Here is an 8,905-nt window from a genome sequence, read left to right as displayed (position 1 = left end):
ACAGAGACAGCTGGTGTCTTGGGAGGGACAATTCTTTGTCAAGTAGAAATGTTCCAGGCATCAGCAGAGCTTTTTGTATCTTTGGCCCCTAACCTCAGATGGCAGAAGCACCCATTCTCAGCAAAAGCAATTTTAGGCCACAGACCCCTTTCAAGACATTGGGTTCCAGTAATTGTTACCCATTTATTCTGTTTCTCCATGACCCTGAATAACACTCAGCCATTACAATAAGGAGCTACTGACATCTTCCCAAGTGCTCCCTAGAGGGTGATAGCAACCCAGTTGAGAACTGCCGAGACTCTACAATCTATTTTCTGATGTTTGGAAGCTGGCTATGTGTTCCTTCAACTTCCTACCCAATTTCATGGGATTTCCAAAAAAGTTGTGAATCTCACTGTGGGAGAGCAAACTCCAGTCAAATGGACTGGATTCGAATTTAGGCCGTTCTGTTTTCTGGGTGTTTGATTTTTGGCAATTTTCTTTAATTATCAGTTTTCTCATCTGTAAATAGGGCTACTGGTGAATGAGAGGTGTGGGTTGAACTGTGTCCCCCCCAAAGATATGTTGAAGTCCTAACCCTCTGAAGGGGTGACTCTTGAGCTGAGACCTGGTGACAAAGAACCAGCCACGCTGTTATCTTTTCTTTCATATTTTCTTCTGTAGTGTCAAATCTGAGGAACATATTATCATCATTCTTCCAAAGACCTGTTTGGTTTTCAGCTAATTTTTAAATGATTTAATAACTACTTAATGTACTCTATTTGGGGGTTTGATTTTATGCATTAATATAAACCATTGTCTTACCTCCTTTTTCCTGTTCACAAAGTTACCTAGTTATCCCCATACCATTTAAAAATAATCTTCCTTTTTAAATTAATTAATTAATTAGAATGAGGCTTTACTAAGATAAGCCATTATCTTAAAGTCTGGAACCTAATAAACACATTAAATGTTAGTGATTTTTATAACAGCACCACCACTGTCATTATCACCCTGATAGAATCTATCGCAGCAGAGAGTTTTGCACCTAGTACTTGCAAGATCTGAGTTATTTGGGGGGTAGTAGGGACCATATTTAACTTTTCATAACTGTTTTTCTCAATGCTGGGCCAAGTTTTTTGCACATAGTAGGGAATCAGTAAATATTTGTTAAATTAATGAAAGGAAGAATGTGGGTCCTCAGTGAGTATTTGATGAATTACTTAGCTGAACCACTTACCTGCTGATTTCCAGTGATCTGTGGCTCATGGATGATATGTCCTTTACTGTGTATTCTCAGTTAGATGACAGTCTTTTCAAGGCCCCTTTGAATTAAATCATGATTTTTTTTTTGCATTCTATGAATGAGAAGTCTTAGGGCAAAAGGGAGGCTGTAGCTTGTCATGTATAGATTTTGTATCTATCTGAGTGAGACAGTGTATTTTTGATAGAATGCATCTACTTATACAGGGCCATGGCTGAGTTGTGTAAAATACCCATACGTATTTCATGTTATCCAAGCCAAGGCTTAGCAATGAAAAATGAAGTTTGTGCTGTCAAACTCAGAATTGGGGCAGACATTTTGATACAAAATCTGTCAACAAAGAGAATTAGTGTGCCCAGAGTGAAGGAGACACAGCAACAGTTAGAAGATATCTTCGGAAAGAAAGTCCATAACTCAACTGTGTCTTACACATAGTAGGTAGCCATTGAAATTTGCTGAATAATTCTGACTGCGGACCTCAGCAGTAGAGAGATGCAAAGAAATTTGTTGACCAAGATAGTAAACAATAGTATTATATAGTGTTAAAACAAGTATGCTTTGGGGATAAGATAACTCAAATTCAGACCATTCTATATCCAAGTTATGTTTCCTTGATCAAGATACTTATTCTCTCTGAGTGAAGTCTCAGGGTTCACAGCTCCACAGAAACTTAACAAGGTAAGACTTTGTGGGGCTCTTATCAGTATTCCATTAGAGAATAAGCACATAGTAAGGATTCCATATACATGACTTGTTGGTTCTGCTATTTTTACTATTTTTATTATTAAATGTTCACCAATTCAATCATAAACACTATATTTTGCACGGAAGAGTTAATAAAGCATTTCCAATTCCACCATAACAGAATAATGGGTAACATGCATCAGATTTACCACCATGACTCACCACAATGAACAGAACCATAAAACTGGGTAAAATATGTGAAGCTATCAATTCAATTCAACTCATTGATGGAAAAGGGGAAAATTATATAATTGTCACAATAGACAAAGAAAAGTGTTGAACAAAATCAGAGACTTCCTCAATCTGTAAGACTTCATGATGAAAATCTGTGAAAAACACAGGCACCATAATATCTAGTCATAAAAGACTGAGAAAGATCCTCTTAAGAATGGGAACTATGCAGAAATATCTGTTCTCAACCCTTTTATTCAACATTGTACTGGAGGCACTAGCCAGTGCAGGGCCATAATAAAGAAATACGTATATACATACTTGGAAAAATAAAGAAATAAAATTTTAAAAGCTATAAAAATTAGAAATAAATAAAAGCATCTTCATTTGCAGATGACATAATTGTTTATATAGATTATTTCTAAGACTGCTAAATCTAATAAGAAAACTTAATAAGATTGTAAGATCCAGTGTCAGTGTATGAAAAGAAATTATATTTCTCTATACTTTCCAAAGGTTGGAAGATACTTTTAATTACCACTTCCAATAGAATCAAAATATATAAAATAATTAGTGATACATTTTATGAAAGATGTGCAAGAAACCCATACTAAAAACTACAAAGTTTTTCTGAGAAAAAATTAAGAGGAACTAAATAAGAAATATAACTATTTATGTTTTGTAAGACTCCATATTGTTACTTGCTAAATGCATTTATAGAATCAATACAAACCTATTTGTAATCCCAGCGAGTGTTATTTGTTTCTGATAATTTGGTGAACAGATTCTAAAATTTATATAGTAATGCAAAAGATCTAGACCTTGACCTATTTTGAAACAACATTTTTAAATATTGAAAACAATATTTTTTTAAATAGCAAAAAACTTTCCCCTGTCTGATTTTAAGACTTGCCATAATTCTACACTTATCAAAGTAGCATGGCATTGCCACAAAAATAGGTAAATGAATCAATAAATCTGAATAGAGAATTCAGAAATAGACACATATGTGTATATGGTTATTTATTTATTTATTTTTTGGCCAGGATACCATAACAATGGGGAAAAAAAGTCTGTTCAACAAATGATGCTGGAACAATTGGATATACATGTGGGACAAAAGATGAACCTCAATGTCTACCTCACTCACAATGTAAAATTTAAATCAAGATAAACAGAGACTCAAACATAGGTGTTAAAACTAAAAAGTTTTAAAAATAAAGCATTAGAAAATATCTTTATGACCTTAGGTTAGGCAAAGATTTCTTAGGACACAGAAACACTATACAAGCAAAAATTTGATAAATTTGACTTCTGTTTATTATACATTATTAAGATAATTAACGTGCATGCCATGACAAGGGGAATATATCCAGAATAAATGAAGAAACCCTAAAATAATAATAAAGGGGGAGCGAACCAATAAAAAATGCAACCAGGTATTTCAGAAAGGAATGTATGAAAAATGGCCAATATGCACGTGAAAAAATGCTCAACGTCATTAGCCATCAGGAAATGCAAATTAAAGCCACAATGAGATACTACTGCCTGTACACTAGAATGGCTAAAATATACAAACCATCTGACCACCACTAGATGTTGGCAAGGGTACACAGCAACTGAAACTCTCATAGGTTACTGGAGGGATTGTAAAATTATGCAACTACTTTGAAAACAGTTGGTACTTCCTTATAAAGGAAACCAGAAGAATGGATAAAGAAGATGTGGTACATATATATAATGGAATATTACTTAGCCATTAAAAAGAATGAAATAATGCCATTTGCAGCAACATGGTTGGACCTAGAGATTGTCATACTGAGTGAAGTAAGTCAGACAGAGAAAGAGAAATATCGGAAGACATAGCTTATATGCAGAATCCAAAAAAAAAAAAGATACAAATGAACTTATTTACAAAACAGAAAGAGACTCACAGACTTAGAGAAGGAATTTATGGTTACTGGGGGGAATGGTGAGGGGAAGGGTAGATTGGGAGTTTGGGATTGACATGTACACACTGCTATATTTAAAATGGATAACCAACAAGGACCTACTGTATAGCACAGGGAACTCTGCTGAATACTCTGTAACAACCTAACTGGCAAAAGAATTTGAAAAAGAATAGATACATGTATATGTATAACTGAATCACTTTGTTGTATACCTGAAACTAACAAAACATTGTTAATCAGCTATACTCCAATTTAAAATAAAAAGTTAAAAAAATAAATAAAATAAACCATACACCAATTCTGGGACCTTACAACTCCATTCGTAGGTATTTACCCAAGAGTAAAATGTTCACATAATGAGTATTCAAGAATGTTCATAACAACTTTACTCATATCCCCAAATTGGGAATAATCCATGTAGCTCTCATCAGAAGAATGGAATTTTTTTTTAACATCTTTATTGGAATATAATTGCTTTACAATGGTGTGTTAGTTTCTGCTTTATAACAAAGTGAATCAGCTATACATGTACATATATCCCCATATCCCCTCCCTCTTGCGTCTCCCTCCCTCCCACCCTCCCCATCCCACCCCTCTAGGTGGTCACAAAGCACCAAGCTGATGTCCCTGTGCTACTATTGCTGCTATTGCTAAGTAGTATTCCACTGAATGAATATACCACATTTTTAAAAATTTCATTAAAAAATACCATTCTTCCATAGAATGGAACAAAGTAATGTATATTACAACATTGGTATGTCTCAAAAATATTCCCGTACCAACACCAATAACCTTGGTGTTTCATTGACCAATAATCCTGTGAATTTGCAATACTACCTCCCCCTCCTCTCATTCCGCAAGTGTGGAAAGACATGCCCTTAACCACTAGGCTGTATAGAGACTGAATTCATGCCTTAGAGCTGGTTCTCAATACCTGCTTATATATCTAAGTGGTTAGTAACTCCAAGCTAAATGAGCTAATCAAATTTAGAAGTATTTTGAGTATACATAGATGGTTGTTTTCCAGGTTCTTTGGGCATGGAAGGAGAGCTGTGTTCTTGACTCTCTGAAAAATAGAGAGTTAGGTTTATCAATTCAGAAGGGCCTGTGTTCCTACTCTCTAAATAAGAGACTGTTAACAAATGTCATATCATTGTGGCAAAAACTTTCTTACAATATGCCAAATTCCTTTGCTTCACTCTCTTGTACCTTAAATAGACTAGTACACTTAAGCACTCAAAGTCAAATCATTGGAAGATGTTTTATATAAAAAGTCTCTTAGTGCTTTTTCTCCTCCCTTCTTATTAAAATGTCAACACCTAAGTCTAACCATGGAGAAGGTATTGTTTGCTGGATGAATAATCTTGGCCAGTGAGTGGTCCTTTCCCTCATGCCTCCCTCCTTCAAAAAGAGGATTAAGCCATTGTTCCCTCTGAATTCAACAACTAAAGTAATAAAAATGACATTTTTCTTTATAAAGTCAAGAAATTACAAGTTTACTGGTTTTCTGGGTTCAAATTATAACCCTCAACAACCCTGTATGGCATTCCTGAGAGGGTAAACCCCTGTTTTCTTTTTCCCAAATGATGACAGGGAAATTCTTTCAATGTACCAGAAAAGGCAGAATTAATACAATATTGGTAACACTGAAAAAGAGAAAAAGAAAGAAAAGAAAAACAAAGAAAAGCAACAAACAATCATTAATCACTGAGCATTTTACAAACACTACCTCATTTATCCCTTCATTGGTAGTGGAAGTATTACCATTATCACAGATAATTGTGGCTCCATGAGGTGATATTATCTGCACAAAATCACTCAGATGCTAAGAGGTGAAATTGGGATTTAAATTTAAGTCATTTTTGACCCCATATCCCTTATGTGTGTACATTCAGCCATATGAAGTATTTCATCAAAACTCACTTCTTTGCTCTTTTCTCATAAGTTTAAGAATTACTGGATATTAACCTGTTAACCTTCTATTCTTCCTCACTGAATGTTATTCTTAAATAGGGAAAGGAAAATAAAATGTGCCCTCAGGAGCCAAAGTTGTTAGGTCTAGTTTACCCTACTATGTTTCCCCCTCAACTTCCATTCCATGAGTTGAAAACTCCTGCTGATAAAATAGAAGCTGTTAATAATGGAATTCAACATCATACTCTAGTTTTTCACACTGGGTTGTTGAACATCAAGATTCCAATCTAGTCCCAATGTTTTTTTCTATCTGCTTTCCTTGGGTGACCTCATTCACGTCCATGGGCTAAATTATTATATCTGTGCTGCTTGTTTTCGAATCTCACTCCCCAGCCCATACGTCTTCACTGTGCTCCAAATCCTTGAGTCCAAGTACTTCTTCTTCATTTAGAGGTTTCACTGGCATCTAGAATTCAACAAGTCCAAAACCAACTCTGTCACCTCTCTGCAAAATAAACATTATAGATGTGATAAAGAAAGAATGAAAAGGAAATAAGGAAGGAGGGAAGGAAATAAGGAAGGAGAGAAGAACCAGTTCCACATTCTGTGTTCCACTTTTCATTGAAGGGTACCACCAGCCATCCAGTGGCCAACCAAACACCAGAGCACCACATTTGACTACTCTTCATTTCTTGCAGCTGATCGATCTCCAGGACCCACTGGCTTTACAGTCTATATATTTCTCAAGTAGTCATCCTTTTTGCCCCTAATGTTGTTCAGTCTCTGGCATCTATTTTCAGGAATCAATCCACTAGCTTTCTAAAGGGGTTTCTATTCAATCTTTTTCCTTGTCCACTCCTACAATCTGAACTCCATGCTGTAATACGAGGTAAACATTTAAAAATTAATATCTGAACATGCCAATCCCTGTTCCTGCTGTAGTACTATAGGGTTTAAGGCATGGAGCCAGACTGCCTGGGTTTGATCCTGGCTCTGTCATTTATGACCTTGGGAAAGTTACTTAACCTCTCTACACATCAATTTTTTTTTGTAAAATAAGGATAATAATAATGATAACCTTATGGGATTATTATGAAATTAACCACATGAAATACATACTATGTAAGTGCTATATAAATGTTAGTTGTTTTAGTTTTTTCTTATTATTGCTGAAACACTTCAGTAAAGCCCAAACTCCATTACAGGACTTACCAGGTTTTTTGTGTTCTGACTACCATGTACCTCACTGGTCTAATTCCTCATCACTTTTCACTCTCACTGTAGAAGCTCTGGCTATAAATTTCTTTCACTTCTTCCAGTGTATGCTGCTTTCTTTTATCTCTGGCTAGTCCTTATGTCTGGAACACATTTTCCTAACCACCCACCTCCTCTTCTTCCTTAAGGTCTCAGTATAGGTATCTCTTCCTCCTGGAAGCTTTCCTTGAATCCCTAACCTGAGTTAGGTGCCCTTCCTCAGTGATGCTATGACATCCCACAGCTGCTCCATCTACACTTACCATATCTCTCCAGAGCACTGTGACTGACCATCTACGTATCTGTCTTCACCACTAAATGTGCAGACACCGTGAGTGTGGGCACGCCATCTTCCTTGTATTCTTTGACATAGCGTCCAGTGCAAAGTACATTCCTTATAAATATTTACTGAATGTGTTAACTAAATAGACATTTTGCACTTTGTTGATGCACAAATGTTCACAATCAAATATGCTCCCTACCATACCCAGTTTCTAGTGGAAAATATAAAGAAAATAAATTCATTAATTCTAAACTTGGTAGATTGGGATGTGGAGGAGGAGCATCTCCCTGCCTCCCAACGACTTTGCTATTTTTTGCTACAGTTCCTGAACTCATCAGTGAAATATTAGCTGTAGTCATAATTTTTATTCGATTTTTTTTCTCCCATTGTCACTTGTTAGGCACTCTATTGATTTCCTCAAACTTAATAAAAATTACTGTATTTCATAACCCTTATGGTATAGATTATCAGAGTCTCAAGACCCAAAGATTACTGAAGAATTATAATTGAAGAGCAATGATTTATTAGTTATAGCAGTTTTATTTAAATAAGAGAATATAAGATTCCTCTTAAATTCATTTACAATTCCAAAGAAATTTCCACAAATATGTGTGAGGAACAGTCATAATCACTTATTTATGCTTCTACTATATTCAAACCACTTTTAATGTTTGCTTGAATCATTTTTTCTTCTTGAATTGCCAGTGGTGATAGAAAGACAGTACCATGTTATATTTGAAAGTGCAGGGAGAATTTCTTCAATAATCCCAAAGGTAGTGAAATAAACTACTAAACAAGTGTAATAAGTAACAGCAAAAGTACCATAAGTAATAAGTTATAGCAACATTTTCTAAGCTAATTTTCAACATATTAAGTTGCTACAAATATTTTTTTGCTGAAACAAAAGAAAAAAAGAATAGAATTGGATAGGAATTTTACAAAATATGATTTGATCGAAAATAGGAAAATTTTAAATGCACAAAAGATTGCCCCGCAGTCTCCACACTGTCTGGAAAAATAAGTGACAAGGGAAGACTATAAAATAACTTTTCTAATCACATCCCCCAGCTTTCTGTCCGTTGACTGGACAAATTTTAAAATAAAACCCTGAAATAAAAACCAGCTTTTCCTTTCTTCTTTACTATCCCTGAGGCCACTATAAGTCTTTACATGCTAAGAATAGCCCCCAAAATAGGTAAGAATTTTCCAAGGGGAAATATTATTTCAATTTTCTTCATTCAATATCTACCTCCCCTATGTCATCTAAATTCTAATTCTATAAAATTCCTTTATGTCTTTCCTTATGACAGCACACTGATGATTTAATAACTCTCTTTCCCCCCT

Source organism: Physeter macrocephalus, chromosome 14 (genome assembly GCF_002837175.3).
Source record: "Physeter macrocephalus isolate SW-GA chromosome 14, ASM283717v5, whole genome shotgun sequence".
Taxonomy (NCBI): Eukaryota; Metazoa; Chordata; class Mammalia; order Artiodactyla; family Physeteridae; genus Physeter; species Physeter macrocephalus.
This window is presented reverse-complemented; position numbering follows the sequence as displayed.